Here is a 17226-nt window from a genome sequence, read left to right as displayed (position 1 = left end):
CACAACCCTGGCATTGCAAACACCATGCTCTACCAACTGAGCCACAGGGAAGACTAACAAAGAGTATATGGGTATTTTTATAAACTAGGCTACCAGTGATGATTTCCTATGCTGGACAGCTTGTTACATCTGTTGATAACATTGATAGTAATCTTTAAAAAAAAATGTATTTCCTTACATTAAGATATAATGGGAGAACCTAGCTTTATTCAATAAAATTCACGAGTTGATTTAAAACATATATTTAACCCTTTCTCATGGTTGGTGTCTTGACGGATTTGTCCAAAATGGTGTGACATAAAACATTCCTTTTCTGTCCTTAAATTTATGGCAGTGTAAGTTGCTGTTATATCATATATTAAGCATTACTCGGTTAAATTAGACATTGAACTAGAACCCTGTAAGATTCCTGGATCTATCTGTCGTACAGTCTTTTATATAGAGATCTCAGAAATACAGTGTAACTATTTAATGCCTCCTTATGTCATGGGCACACAAATCCCCCCCCAAATTATGCTATTGCAAAATCGAATGCTTCTAACCGAAAGTCACCTTACCTTGATACTTAAAACCTAAATCAATACTGTCATTAACGTGGTTCTTCAATAATTATGTATAATACTTGTTAGATGAGTTTAATTACGCCGTGATATTTTCAAACATTATCATCAGGAAGGAATTTTCTGACAGTCAAGTGACAAACAGCTGCAATAACAGTCAAAGTGCTGGAATAAAGGCGTTCCCGAGAATGTCCAGAAAATGTGGGTTTCTCGCTCGTGACGCCGGTGAAGACCGTTGTGCCTGGATCCATGCTGGATCTAATGTCTAGTGAATTGATGTTGATCATCTGTTATTGTCTGCTTGATTTACCACAGGGTCTCGTTAGATTTAACAGTGAAAGCATCAAGTCAAATCAAATGTTATTTGTCACATGCACCGAATACAACAGGTGTAGACCTTACAGTGAAATGCAAGTTGAAGTGAAGTTAAGAAGAAAATGTCAAGTAAAAAATAGATAAGTAAATAAATAAATAAATTTAAAAAATAAATAAAACAATAACAAATAATTGAACAGCAGCAGTAAAATAGCAACAGCGAGGCTGTATATAGGGGGTACCAGTACAGAGTTAATGTGCGAGGGCAGCGGTTAGTCGAGGTAATTGAGGTAGTATGTACATGTAAATAGAGTTAAAGTGACTATGCATAGATAATAAACAGCGAGTTGCAGCAGTTAAAAGAGGGTCTGGGTAGCCCTTTGATTAGCTGTTCAGGAGTCTTATGGCTTGGGGGTAGAAGCTGTTAAGAAGCCTCTTGGACCTAGACTTGGCGCTCTGGTACAGCTTGCCATGCGGTAGCAGAGAGAACAGTCTATGACTAGGGTGGCTGGAGTCTTTGACAATTTTTAGGGCCTTCCTCTGACACCGCCTGCTATAGATATCCTGGATGGCGGGAAGCTTGGCCCCAGTGATGTACCAGGCCGTACGCACTACCGTGTGTAGTGTCTTGAGGTTGAAGGCTGAGCGATTGCCAACCAGGCAGTGATGCAAGCAGTCAGGATGCTCTTGATGGTGCAGCTGTAGAAACTTTTGAGTATCTGAGGACCCATGCCAAATCTTTTCAGTCTCCTGAGGGGGAATAGGCTTTGTAGTGCCCTCTTTTTGACTGTCTTAGTGTGTTTGGACCATGAAAGTTTGTTGGTGATGTGGAAACCGAGAAACTTGAAGTTCTCAACCTGCTCCACTGCAGCCCCATTGATGAGAATGGGAGCGTGCTCGGGCCTCCTTTTCCTGTAGTCCACAATCATCTCCTTTGTCTTGATCACGATGAGGGAGAGGTTGTAGTCCTGGCACAACACTTCCAGGTCTTTGACCTCCTCCCAATAGGCTGTCTCAGCGTTGTAGGTGATCAGGCCTACCACTGTTCTGTCATCGGCAAACTTGATGATGGTGTTGGCATCGTGCCTTGAAATGCAGTCATGAGTGAACAGGGAGTACAGGATGGGACTGAGCCCACACCCCTGAGGGGACCCCGTGTTGAGGATCAGCGTGGCGGATGTGTTGTTACCTACTCTTACCACATGGGGGCGGCCTGTCAGGAAGTCCAGGATCCAGTTCCAGCCTTTCGAAGAACTTCATGGCTACAGCTGTGAGTGCTACGGGTCAGTAGTTATTTAGGCAGGTTACCTTAGTATTCTTGAGCACAAAGACTATGGTGGTCTGTTTGGTATTACAGACTCAGTCAGGGACAGGCTGAAAATGTCAGTGAAGACTCTTGCCGGTAGGTCAGCGCATGCTCGGAGTAGACATCCTGGTAATCCGCCTGGCACAGTGGCCTTGTGAATGTTGACCTGTCTAAAGGTCTTACTCACATCGGCTACGGAGAGCGTGATCACAGTCATCCGGAGCTCTAATGCATGCTTCAATGTTACTTGCCTCGAAGCGAGCATATAAGTAAGTTAGCTTGTCTGGTAGGCTCGTGTCACTGTGCTTCCCTTTGTAGTCTGTAATGGTTTGCAGGCCCTGCCACATCCGACGCGCGTCGGAGCCGGTGTTGTACGATTCAATCTTAGTCCTTTTGTGACGCTTTGCCTGTTTGATGGTTTGTCGGAGGGCATAGCAGGATTTATTTTAAGCTTCCGGGTTAGAGTCTGGCTCCTTGAAAGCGATAGCTCTACCCTTTAGCTCAGTGAGATGTTGCCTGTAATCCATGGCTTCTGGTTGGGGTATGTACGTACGGACACAATGGGGATGATGCCATCGGATGATGCACTTATTGATGAAGCCAGTGACTGATGTGGTGTAGTCCTCAATGACATCGGAAGAATCCCGGAACATAATCCAGTCTGTGCTAGCAAAACAGTCCTGTAGCTTTGCATCTGCTTATTATTGACCGAGTCACTGGTGCTTCCTGCTTTAGTTTTTGCTTGTAAGCAGGAATCAGGAGGATAGAATTATAGTCAGATTTGCCAAATGGAAGTCGAGAGAGAGCTTAGTACGCTTCTCTGTGTGTGGAGTAAAGGTGGTCTAGAGTTTTTTTCCCCTCTGGTTGCACATTTAACATGTTCGTAGAAATTAAGTAAAACGGATTTGAGTTTTTCTGCATTGAAGTCCCTGGCCAGTAGGAGCGCCGGCTCTAGATGAGTGTTTTCCTGTTTACTTATGGCCGTATACAGCTCATTGAGTGCGGTCTTTGTGCAAGCATGGTAAATAGTGTGGTCTACAGCTTATCATGAGCTATTCTACCTCAGGCGAGCAAAACCTTGATACTTCCTTAGGTTTCGTGCACCAGCTGTTGTTTACAAATATACATAGACCGGCACCCCTTTTGTCTTACCAGAAGCCGCTGTTCTATCCTGCCAAAAAAGCTTAAAACCCGCCAGCTGTATGTTATTCATGTCGCCGTTCAGCCACGACTCAGTGAAACATAAGATGTTACAGTTTTTAATGTCCCGTTGGTAGGATATACATAATCGTAGTTTGTCAATTTTATTTTTGATTGATTGTACGTTGGCTAATAGGACCGATGGTAAAGGTAGATTACCCTCTCGGCAACGGATCCTAACAAGCCACCCGGATCTTCGTCCACGATACCTCTGTCTCTTTTTCCTGCGAATGATGGGGATGAGGGTCTTGTCGGGTGTCTGAAGTAAATCCTTCCCGTCTGACTCGTTGAAGAAAAAGTTTTCCTCCATTATGGGGTGAGTAATCGTTGTCCTGATATCTAGAAGCTCTTTTTGGTCATAAGACAGGGTGGCAGAAACATTATGTTCAAAATAACTTACAAATAATGTGAAAAAGCATATACAATAGCACAATTGGTTACGGGATCGTAAAACGGCAGCCATCTCCTTCGGCGCCATTGTAGGTAATGAGTGCATGCTTTCATATGTTTTTGTGCCTCAGATTGGACACAGAGTCTACTGTGAGCAATTGCGTAGGATAGACTATTGAGCAACACCCAACACTATTCCTATTAATTATTCTGGATATAATGATCTGGTAATGAAATAACATGACACATTTAAAAAAAAAATCCATGTTACACCTGCAATTTTAAACAATACAAGGGGCTTGAAGTAGCCCTACTTGAACTTGAATTTGGAGCTCAGAAATGTAAGTACTGGAATAGGCATACCTTGAAAATCAGACATTTCCTCAATTTGGTGCTTATAATTATTGTAGCCAATTTATAAGTTCTCCACATGCGGTTATTATGAGGCCTGTAAAATCTAATGCTGTCTTCAACTTGGCTTTCCATACAAATCCTTCCATTATAAAAGGAACCTGTTTTTTGGTCGCTTACTCATTCTAAAAACAGCGATGGTGAGATTCAAATGGTGAGATTAATGCTACCGCTGTTCATGGCTCTATTATGTGTGCCTTTGTCGGACACAAAGGCTAGGAGAAAAATCACCATGCATGCATCCAATTTCTTTAGTCAGGCAAGTCCACATTATTCTCACATATTTTAGAATGTAATAATAACTTGAATATCAATGCATTGGCAAGGCCAAAGAAAGGCATTATTCTTAAAGTGGTAATGGCCTATTTTTTTGTTGCTTTCTGTGTGTTTTTGGGAGGGGGGGTCCTTGAAAATTACAATGAAGTGTTTGAAAAAGACCCTGAAAGTCCTTGAATTTCACTTGGCAATGTCTGTATAAACCCTGCTTAAAGGATGTATAGTCCTGGGCCTATGATGTTGTATAGGTGGAGTTACGGACCAATTTAAATATATTGCTCTCAGTACACATGTGGAACTTCATAAAAATCACTTTTATTTTTGTATCAGACCATTTATAAATGTTGATCGCAATGTCACACATTGGCCCCATTATTTATAGAAAGACCCATATAATATACTTGCATACGTGAGAGACAATTTCCCAGGTTACATGGCCACCAGCGCCCAAGAACGGCACTGGAAGGAATAGTCACATTTTTACGAGCTCCTGGCCAATTGTGCTAGTTTGTGTGTCTTAACTTTTTTACATCATGTTTCCTATGACCGGAAAGAGCTTCTGGACGTCAGAACAACGATCACTAATCTCGTTTTGTATGAGGATTTTTACTTCAATAAGCAGGTGGCACATGGCATACTGCTCTTCCTGGACCAGGCCCAAATCTATAGATCACCTTTAATCCACACACAGAGAGGAACAGAAATCTAACCCTTGCCCTCCACTTGGAAAATCTGACCATAACTCTATCCTCCTGATTCCTGCTTACAAGCAAAAACTCAAAGAGGAAGTACCAGTGACGAGCTCAATACAGAAGTGGTCCAATGAAGCGGATGCTAAACTTCAGGACTGTTTCACTAGCACAGACTGGAATATGCTCTGGGATTCATACCACATCAGTCACCGGCTTCATTAATAAGTGCATAGATGACATCATCCCACACAGTGACAGTATGTACATATCCCAACCAGAAGCCATGGATTACATGCAACATGCACACTGAGCTAAAGGCTAGAGCTCCCGCTTTCAAGGAGCGGGATACTAATCCGGACTAATATAAAAAATCTCACTGCGACCACAAAGCAATCAAACAGGCAAAGGGTCAATACAGGACTAAGATCCAATCCTACTACGCTGGCTCTGATACTCGTCGTTTGTGGCAAGGCGTACAAACTATCAGGGATTACAAAGTGAAACCCAGCAGTTGCCCAATGACACAAGCCTACCAGACTAACTAAATGCCTTCAATGCTCACTTCGAGGCAAGCAACACTGAACCATGCATGAGAGCACCAGCTGTTTTGAATGACTGTGTGATCACGCTCTCCATGGTCGATGTGAGTAAGACCTTTAAACAGGTTAACATTCACATGGCCGCAGGGCCAGAGGTACTCAGAGCACGCGTTGACCAGCTGGTAAGTGCCTTTACTGACATTTTCAACCTTTCCCTGACCCAGTCTGTAATACCTACAGTACATGTTTCAAGCAGACCACCATAGTCTCTGTGCCCAAGAACGCCAAGGTAATCTGTCTAAATGACTATTGCCCTGTAGCACTCACATCTGTAGCCATGAAATGCTTTGAAAGGCTGGTCATAGCTCACATCAAAACCGTCATCCCAGGCACCCTCACCAATTTGTAATCTCTATTGCACTCCAAAATGCCCTTTACTATCTGGACAAAACAAACACCTACGCGAGAATGCTGTTCATTGACTACAGCTCAGCATACAATACGAAAGTGCTTTCCAAGCTCATCACTAAGCTAAGGACCCTGGGACTGAACACCTCCCTCTGCAACTAGATGCTGGACTTCCTGATAGGCTACCCACAGGTGATGAGGGTAGGCAATGATAGGGACGAGGTTCGAGACCATGCAGTGTGGTGCCAGGAAAACAACCTCTCCCTCAACATCAGCAAGACAAAGGAGCTGATCGTGGACTACAGGAAACGGAGGGCCGAGCATGCCCCCATTCACATTGACGACGCTGTCGTGGAGAAGGTTGAGAGCTTCAAATTCTTCAGTGTCAACATCACTAAGGATCTATCATGGTCCAAACACACCAGCACAGTTGTGAAGAGGGCCCGACAATGCCTCTTCACCCACAGTAGGCTGAAAATATCTGGCATGGGCCCTCAGATCCTCAAAACATTCTACACCTGCAACATTGGGAGTATCTTGACTGGCTGCATCACCGCTTGGTATGGGAACTGTTTGGCATCCGACCGTAAGTCGCTACAGAGGGTAGTGCGTACGGCCCAGTACAGGCCTGGGGCTGAGATCTCTGCCATCCAGGACCTCTTTACCAGGCGGTGTCAGAGAAAGGTCCTACAAATTGTCAAGGACTCCAACCACCCAAGTCATAGACAGCTTCTACCCCCAAGCCATAAAACTGCTGAATAGTTAATCAAATTGCATTTACACTCTTTTTTTGCAATGACTCTATGCACACGCACTGGACTCATACCACACACACACACACACACACACACACACACACACACACACACACACACACACACACACACACACACACACACACACACACACACACACACACACACACAGACTTGATACACTCATGCTCACACACAGAACACACACACACACACATGCATATTGATGGCAAACACACATACTCACACATAGACACACGTTCACACTCTTCACACACACTGTTGCTACTCTGTTTATTAACTATCCTGATTGGCCAGTCACTTTTACCCCTACCTACGTGTACATATTACCTCAATTACCTCAACTACCTCGTACCACTGCACATTGACTCGGGACCGATACTCCTTGTATTTCTATTTTTGATTTAGCTCTGCATTGTTGGGAATGGGTTCATAGGTAATCATTTCACAGTAAAGTCTACACCTGTTGTATTCGGGGCATGTGACAAATAAGACTTTATTTGATTTAAGGTCCTTGACAGAAAGTTCCAAAATCGTGCCAAATAGTGGTTTTAAGAGATTCATTCACAAAATGTCTTGAGCAACTACAGTAGAGTGGGTCTAAGAGGTTATTAAGTTATGTTGTATTTAAACTCATATGTGCACATGAGATATGTGGGAGGGAGGGTGGTTTTTGTCCTCTTACTTTGCTTTGTTGTTTTTCTAATTTATGTATTTTTACATTTCTTAAGGACTCTTGGAAGACTAGCCCTTGGGCTAAAAGCGATCCTAATAAAACATCGAAATCAAAAAAAGAATCAAGGTATACAACGAGGGGGAGTGTGTGTGTTTCTGTGTGTGTCCACACACTCAAGGGAGCTGGTCAGCTGTTCAGTTCTGTGCTGGAGATTACAGTGCTTAATCAGGAAACCAGATCAGCTGCACCTGATGCCAGTCTCAACCCCCTTTACACCCAATTAGCCCCATTACTGAGCTCTGTGCTCTGAGAGGTACTGAGCTCTGTGCTCTGAGAGGTACTGAGCTCTGTGCTCTGAGAGGGCCTGCTGCTTGCGCCAGGGGACCCAAGGTATAAATACCCCATACCGGTAAGCACCGGTTCACACAACTGCAGCCACATACCTCACACACAGATAAACACACACAGGCACATCACATTGTCAAGGTATTTTCTTCCTCTGTCTTTGGTCATGGCTGTGGCTTGCATTTGGGGGGTGCAGACAGGGAGGTGCAGAAAGGCAGGTGCAGACAGGGGAGTGCAGCGAGGGAGGTGCAGACAGGGAGGTGCAGGCAGCCTGACAGCCAGGTGAGATCTTTATTCCAGCTCCCACTCTGACAGAACTGAGCTCTGAGCAGCATCCTGTAACCACCCACACACAGACTAGACAGCACACCAACCTCCTGCTCCCCTACACCTCCAGCTCCTTCAAATCTGGGAGTCTTCAGTGTGCTCACCCTATAGAGCCAAGCTGATAGGCATGTAACAGGCTCTCACAGTCCTAATGTGTGGAGATCACATGAGGTGTCATATCTGTCGTCTGGGTGCTATACAGAAACCGCTGCAGGCAGCGACAGCAGCTCTGTCCCTCTCCTTCCCCTCTCCCTGTCTGTCAGCCTGCCGTGGAGAGCCCACTCAGCTCAGCTGTCCCTTTGCTCTCTGACGTGTCTGGAGATTAATTAAACACCTGCACCCAGGCATCACAGCCACATCACCCATCAGCCCTGCCCAAATCTACCTCCATCCCTACTTAGAAGGGATGTGTGTGTGTGAGTGTGTGTCTGTGTGTGTGTGTGTGTGTGTAGATGTATGTGTGTCCTCCTGGGTAAATTACGCTCCGGTAGCGCGATCTGCCACAGTAGACGTCAAACCCAGCAGCGGTAGCAGCAGCAGCGTCCAGAGTGGGTGATGACAGTGGGGGTTTATCTGGGATTTAGTTTGATTGTTTTGCCATCATTGTTGTCATTATAGAGTTGGCATCGCTGCATTGCTCTGACCACTCTTATCATTACTATCTTACCTCACAGTGCTCCAGGAGTTGTCAATTTTCTAGCGCTTCTCAAGAATTTCTCCTGCTGTCAGGCGGCTGAAGGATTTTCTTCTCTTCTCCCGTTTTTCCTTTTCTTCTTTGTTCTTTTCATTTCTTCACCAGCCTTAAAGGATGTGTGTGTGAGTGTGTGTAAGGGGGGGGGGGGTGGGTCAGTGAAGCAGGCAGCTTGCAGACAGAAGCCTCGGTGAGGAGGGACTTGCTCAGCTCGGCTATGGGCCTTAATTGAGACATACTGTCAGAGTGACAAACACATTTGCATGGAGTGGGTTTCTGTTTGGGCTGCATGCGTCTCGGCCCGCGCTCCTCGCCACGCTGCTCTGCGCTCTGTTAATCAGCTCCCCACACACACACACACACACACACACACACACACACACACACACACACACACACACACACACACACACACACACATGAGACATCCTGAGACATCTCCCCTCCCAAACCTGACAGATTCTACATAGCCATGAGGCAGGTGGAGAGAGAGAGAGAGAGAGAGAGAGAGAGAGAGAGAGAGCGCTCAGGCCTCCCTTTAGTAGTTTCTCCAAGTCTTTATTTCATCCGGTGTTCCTTTTTCTCCCTCCTTTTCCTTTTCTCCTCCTCTGAGTTTGCGTGTGTGAGTTTGTCTGTTTCCAGAAGTTTAAAGCTTACACTGTTATTATCCTGTAGATGCCACCAATCTATGACGTAGTTCAATCATCCAAGAACCATAAACATTTTCTTTTGGACGATAACAATGACCAACATCTTAGTTTGTTGTCATACTGTATAAATCCAGGGCCTTGTGTTAAAGGCTGAATGCTGAAACACTCTTGTGTCTCTTCGTTCCTCATAAGGAAGATATGAATAATGCAGTGGAGTTGGACCACGGTCAGTCCCTCTCCTTTGTCGGCATGGTGGAGAGTGATTTACTGACCCAAAGCCACCCTGGAGCATAGATGCATTACCTCTTGTTTATAGAAGCTGATTTGATTATTCCCATAGTTAATGGGTGCCCATAGTCATTTCTTTATTCCTGTACACTTTATGGACCTGGCTTGGCAGAAAATGCATTTTAATGAATATAAAAGGCAAAAATCTAACAGGCATTTTGTTCTGGGAGCTCTTAAGGTATATGGATTATAAATGAGGGCGGGAACAGACCTGCTGTGGTTTCAATATGTATGAATCCTTTCATGTTCAGAGCACTGGCTCTTTGTCTGCCTCAGCAGGTGAGAGGAGAGGAGGAAGGATGGAACACTTTCAGAGGAACAGGCAGGGAGAGATAGAAGGAGGGAGGGGATAGACGTGCCTTTTCTCATTTGGTGAAAAATCCGCCCTCTCTCCTCCGTCAAATATCTGCCCTGCTAGAGCTACCCCACTTAACTTTAAGTACTGTTATTGTGAAGTGGCAAAGTCTAGGAGCAACAACGGCTCAGCTGTGAAGTGGTAGGCCACGCAAGCACACAGAATAGGACCACTGAGTGCTGAAGCGCGTAGCGTATAAAAATCATCTGTCCTCGGTTGCAACACTCACTACAGACTTCCAAACTGCCTCTGTAAGCAATGTCAGCACAATAACTGTTCGTCGGGAGCTTAATGAAATGGGTTTCCATGGCTGAGTAGCCTCACACAAGCCTAAGATCACCATGCACAATGCCAAGCGTCAGCTGGAGTGGTGTAAAGCTCGCCACCATTGGACTCTGGAGCAGTGGAAATGCGTTCTCTGGAGTGATGAATCACGCTTCACCATCTAGCAGTCTGACGGACAGATCTGGATTTGGCGGATGCCAGGAGAACGCTACCTGCCCGAATGCATTGTGCCAGCTGTAAAATTTGGTGGAGAAGGAATAACGGTCTGGGGCTGTTTTCAATGGTTCGGGCTAGGCCCCTTTGTTCCAGTGAAGGGAAATCTTAACGCTACAGCATACAATGATATTCTAGACGATTCTGTGCTTCCAACTTTGTGGCAACAGTTTGGGGAAGGCCCTTTCCTGTTTCATCATGACAATGCCTTCATGCACAAAGCCAGGTCCATACAGAAATGGTTTGTTGAGATTGGTGTGGAAGAACTTGACTGGCCTGCATAGAGCACTGACCTCAACCGAACACCTTTGGGATGAATTGGAACGCCAACTGTGAGCGAGGACTAATAGCCCAACATCAGTGCCCAACATCACTAATGCTCTTATGACTGAATGGAAGAAAGTGTCCACAACAATGTTCTAACATCTAGTGGAAAGCCTTCCCAGAAGAGTGGAGGCTGTTATAGCAGCAAAGGGGGAACCAACTCCATATTAATGTCCATGATTTCGGAATGCGATGTTTGATGGGCAGGTGTCCACATACTTTTGATCATGTAGTGTATGAACCCAATAAAAATAAAAGCGGAATTAAAACAATGATTGTGCCATTATACAATACATAGCCTAATAGCCTACAGCATATTAGGCTATGCACAGCAGAAATACATAAAACATGTAAGATGTATTTGGTACAGTGGAGTAATTGCCTTTGAATGTGGACTGTATTATTATGCATACTGATGGACTGTTTACCTTGTGCTATACTCCAAACATTCAGTGAGTCTGGGAGAGAACATATAGTCCTAAGAGATGCTGTTGGTTCATTGATTGTGCAGGGTGGCTTAAAAAAAATGTGCCTACAATTATAGTGAATTTGTATTTTGAATAGCCTAGCAATAGGGCATTTTTTATATTTTCATAGTTAATAGGCTGTCAACAGTTTAATGAAATATGTTTCATTGTGAAAACATGTTACTATCAATGTTCCCAAACAGATTTCACTTGGTTTCCCGAATGAAGCACTGGGTAGCTGCGGGAACATGGTTGGAGAGCCCATGTCATACGGAGTTTGCGCAGAATATCATATGTGGTGGAGTGAGAGGCTGCATCCTCCTCAAACAGTGATTGATGCATGAAGTGAAATAAGTGTTCTCATACGACCAGACATTTCAGTTGCCACTAGATGGTTGCCACTAGAAAGAAGAGGATCCCAGCTGTTGCTATATTTAGGCATATTTCTCAGCTGCTCCCTATAAAATCGGAGTAGACTACTTGCATGATTTAAACTGCCGGAAAGCGGCCTCTATTCACTATTCCAGTGCATATGGACAACACTTGTTTTTTCCCTGCCCATGTTCCTACCCATTTCATAACGGGCCATTCTAAATCGAGATACTTTTGACATATCAGTAAAGACAAAAAAAAATGGAGAATAGTCGGATGGGTGAAAATATGATCACTTGAGAGAACAGGATGTGCACCCTGTGGCAAAGAACAGAGTGCAAGGTTTTTCAAATAGTCAACAGCCTATAGTCGCATCCTGCAGCTCATATACGTTTACATTTCTAAGACATTCTAAGGTTTGTATCATTCACAACTACATTTGCCCAATAACTCTAAATCTAGCATATAGGCTAAGATCTATTTCCAATTAGGCACATTCATATGCGCGCTTGCTCCGGAATGGGAAAATATCCTTTCTATTTTATTCAGCTACGTTCAATTATATTATTCTTATAATAAAATCATATAATGAAAAATAATGGCACGGGACTTATTAACTTATCTTGTCTGCTAAATGAACTGGCCTACAGCCTATGGCATGGAGCATAGCCAGACAACATACAGCAGGCCAACTGATATTGGGTTCTTCTTAGGGCCTTAGGCAGGATCAGACAGCCAGCTACGCCATCAGATTGACGTCGGCACGCCGCTAACGTTCCGTCAAAAACAACATCTGACACAAAGCATGTAGCAGTTACAGAACGGCCAGGAACAGCCCTGGTTCTTCTGAAATACATTTTCTTCATATCATAATGTTTGTTTAGCCCTGCTTAAATTAAATAATGGATTTATTGTGATGGTGTATATTAAATAGATTTATTCAACTATTTTGAATGTAGATGTTCCAGAGGCACACATCAGAGGCTTTTATGCCTGGAGGTCTGGAGATGCGAAACATGGTTATGTAAATGAACGGTCAATTACCGCGAGACCGGCAGTTATTTGCATGACAACAACCTGCGGCCACAATTTCATGACCACCACAGCCCTAGCAAAGCTCTGGTCAGTGTGGTCAATAATTTAACAGGTTTCTGAATACAATATACTGTATCAAGAATCTGACTTGACCTGACTTGAGTTTTAATACACTTACAGTCATAACACACGCATGTAAGACACACACACACACACACACACACACACACACACACACACACACACACACACACACACACACACACACACACACACACACATACATACATACATACACTGCAGTGGAGCAGTGGGCAGTGGGCTGCAGTGGAGCAGGTTGAGAGCTTCAAGTTCCTTGGTGTCCACATCACCAACAAACTAATATGGTCTAAGCACACCAAGACAGTCGTGAAGACGGCTAGACAAAACCTATTCCCTCTCAGGAGACTGGAAAGATTTGGCGTTGGTTCTCAGATCCTCAAAAGGGTCTACAGCTGCACCATCGAGAGCATCCTGACTGGTTGCATCACTGCCTGGTACGGCAACTGCTCGGTCTCCGACCGCAAGGCACTACAGAGGGTAGTGCGTACGGCCCAGTACATCACTGGGGCCAAGCTTCCTGCCATCCAGGACCTCTATAGCAGGTGATGTCAGAGGAAGGCCCTAAAAATTGTCAAAGACTCCAGCCACCCTAGTCATAGACTGTTCTCTCTGCTACCGCACGGCAAGCGGTACCGGAGCGCCAAGTCTAGGTCCAAGAGGCTTCTAACAGCTTCTACCCCAGTGGCTTTTTTTTACAGTTACACTAGGGAAGGTGGAAGTATTCACACCCTGACAGGCTGATTCCACGACTGGCCCTCCAGCCTCAGCTCAATTAAACACACTTTCATTTCTCCTTCTGCATGTGTCTCTGCTACTCTTCCTCCCTCCCTGCCTGTCTCCTTACCTGTCTTCCTCCCTGCCTGCCTGTCTCCTTCCCTGTCTTCCTCCCTGCCTGCCTGTCACCTTCCCTGTCTTCCTCCCTGCCTGCCTGTCACCTTCCCTGTCTTCCTCCCTGCCTGCCTGTCTCCTTCCCTGTCTTCCTCCCTGCCTGCCTGTCTCCTTACCTGTCTTCCTCCCTGCCTGCCTGTCTCCTTCCCTGTCTTCCTCCCTGCCTGCCTGTCACCTTCCCTGTCTTCCTCCCTGCCTGCCTGTCACCTTCCCTGTCTTCCTCCCTGCCTGCCTACTTTCCACTCTCCCTGCATGTCTCGCTTCCTCTCTGCCTGTCTCCCTCCCTCCCACTCTCTCACGCTCTCTCTCATTCCTTCCACTCTCCTTGCTTCCTTCCCCCTCCCTTCCACTCTCCCTCCCTTTGTCTCACCCTGCCTTTCTCACTCTTTCCCACCCTCCCTCCTTCTCTTCCTCTCCCTCAGCTCCAGTCGGTCATTAATGAAGTGGTGTGCCCCATCTATCGCGCCCATGCCATGCCACGCCACACCACTGCCTTTGTTTGCTGGCACCGAGCCATTTGGCTGGGCACTGTCAGCTCCTCTTCTCTCCTTTTGCCTAATTAGCTCTGTTGTTCTCTTCCTCCCAAGTTCCCCCCATTTCAAGTTCAGACAAACAGCATCAGGCTTTGATCTCCCCCTCCACCTTCCAACCACCCCTCCAGCCTCAGGCCCAGGGCCCAGCATGGCCCACATGTGACCTCTGGTGTTGACCTCAGTGTTGAGGCTGTGACCTCCCTGACCTCTGGTTTGTCCACCACTGGGGCTGGTCTGGTGCTACAGCCTATCACCACGAGACACTCTGCCTGCCACACTGATCTCTGCCTCTGAGCTGTGAGGAAGATGTGGGTTTGAGAGGACCTTAGAATAATGTGGATGACGTTTTGGGCGATGTAGATTGTTATGTACCCTTCAAGCACTTTAGGGCGATTGGGATGCAATGTTGGAGGTGTGGTTAGGCAGTGCATAGGGTGTGAGGGGTTCTGTGATGGTAGAGAGTGTGTATGAGGTGTGTGTGTTGCTGGATCTGATCATGAGTTATTGGGGGATGTTCTCCTCTCCTCTCTCCTGCAGGTCTAATTACAGTAATGAGTTATGTCTCTCTCTCTCTATCAGGCCTACCCTCGGGTACATATTAGCATTCCATTCACATAGCGCTACACCAACGCTAACAGTTATGAAATACTCATCAGCAGAGTAAATATACAGCCAAGTCTCCACACAAAACTTAGTCCTCTTAAACCCCTGCTTCCATGAGAAAAATACCCTGCAGTCAAGTGATTCAGGCTGAACTCGGAAGAATCCGGAAGTATTGGAGGTACATCTGCTTTCAATTCTAATAGACACTTTAAGGTGAGAAGGGGACAGGGTTTTTCACAGAACAGACAGTATGCAATTGAGTCATTATTCGGCTGTATCATTCATGCCCACTCGTCCAATTTAGTATCCAAGAGTCTGCCTGACAGCTAGATATCTAATTATGTTCCATAGTGACCTGTAACTATTATCCTTGGAGGGAAGACTACTGTGTCGTGTGTGTGTGTGTGTGTGTGTGTGCGTGTGTGTGTGTGCGTGTGTGTGTGTGCGCGTGTGTGTGCGTGCGTGTGTGTGTGTGTGGTGTCGTGTCGTGTCTGTGTGTGAGTGTGGAGCTTCAGAAATGCAGACAGTCTGCATGGTTCCAGAGACAGGGCGAGCTGCACTCTGGGCCACAGCTTTATTCATGAGAGCTGGGGAGGATGTGAGGTTTATCCATTTAAATTGATCTGATGAGCAAACTCCAAAATGTGGAATAAACAGATCCATACTTACTGTATTTTCCTTTCCTTCTGTCCCCCTCCTCCTCAGTACAGAGCTGTAGCTTGCTCTTGCTCTCTAGTGGTGAGAAAGGGACATTTCTGCTCATGAATAAACAGCCTCAGCAGACCAGTACCATAGATAAGAGTTGAAAATCAGTCTTTTGGACACAGACCAAATGGGATTTCACTGAGTAATTGAGCACAATGATCTGAATTTACAGCTATACTCCTCAATTAAAGACATCGTAATGCTATGATTCTGGAAATGCTTGATTTCTAAAACACATAATATTGTACACCTGTTATTACAGACTGAAAAGTAAAATGCTCAAATAATGGGCCAATTATGAGTGTCAACACAGGAAGTAATTACCTTATCAAGTGATCCATAATTCACCCAGTGTCTGCCAGAGCAGAGACATACCTTTGTGTACTAAAGGGGAGGCACACCTGGCTAAATTAGTCACTAATGTTTGGCAGGGTTTGGTTTAGTTGTTGTACAGCCAATCAGCTGTAAGCCTGCTGCTACATCAATGCAGAGCAGCGTTTCCCATACAAGGCTGTCACAGCGGGCTGACAAGCCTCAGAAACACACCTCTAATCTTAGCCTGCCTTTATTCTCCTCCTCAACCACGTGTGCATAATGCAGAGAGAATGACATCCTGTGCAAATATAAAAAATCCTTCCAGCTTATTCCTACATCTTCTTTTCTCTATAGCTCTTTACATCCCTGCTTCCCCCTCTATCTCTTTTTTCTCCATCACACTCTTTCCCCCTTCTCTCTCTCTAGTTCTCTCCCTCCCTCCCGTTTGCTCCACTGCATTGTCTCCTCAGAAGCCCTGGCAGCGGTATCATCTCCATCTCTTAGTGTCAATTAAAAGTGAAATATTTGCATTTGTCAACGTATCATTTGTGGCCGGAGTGATGCGCTGCTGATTTGTCAGAGATTCCTGACACGTGGGAAAGAGCAGGAGTCGGCTGTCTTCCTCATTAGAGCGAGAGCTGGCACCATGATGGCTGACACCGCCGCGTGGAGCGCTTCCCGCCGCGCGCCGCCTCCTCCTGACATGATACTTACCCAGGAACAGCCCTCGTCTGTCAGGGCTGTCACACGCCAGCGTTGGGGGAGCGGGCCCCTGCACACCACGCAACCATCTCTCAGGGCTCGGGAGGAGAAGAGAGGGGGAGGGGAGAACAGTGGGCTCATCTGGGTGCAGGAATGTTTTTGTTTACTGTACAGTACATCTTTATTTCCCAACCACTCACTTCCTCCCTCTTCCCGCATACTTACTGTTGTATGAGTACCCCTTGAGGAAAAATGCATGTTTTTAGACAAGAAAAATAATCTGTTTTCACAAATTGTGTAGCGTTCACTGTAAATTGTTTTCATCAGGCTTCACTAAGCTAAAAACATTGTGTAGAAATTGTTTTGGACTCTGTGAAGATGTTCTGGTATATCTACTGTAAGGTATTCGATACGAAAAAGGTTAACGTGAAAATCGGTTAACCCAGAACTAAAATCTTGCGTAATTAGTCAGATGCT

This window comes from Salmo salar, chromosome 20 (assembly GCF_965601325.2).
Source record: "Salmo salar chromosome 20, fSalSal1, whole genome shotgun sequence".
NCBI lineage: Eukaryota > Metazoa > Chordata > Actinopteri > Salmoniformes > Salmonidae > Salmo > Salmo salar.
This window is presented reverse-complemented; position numbering follows the sequence as displayed.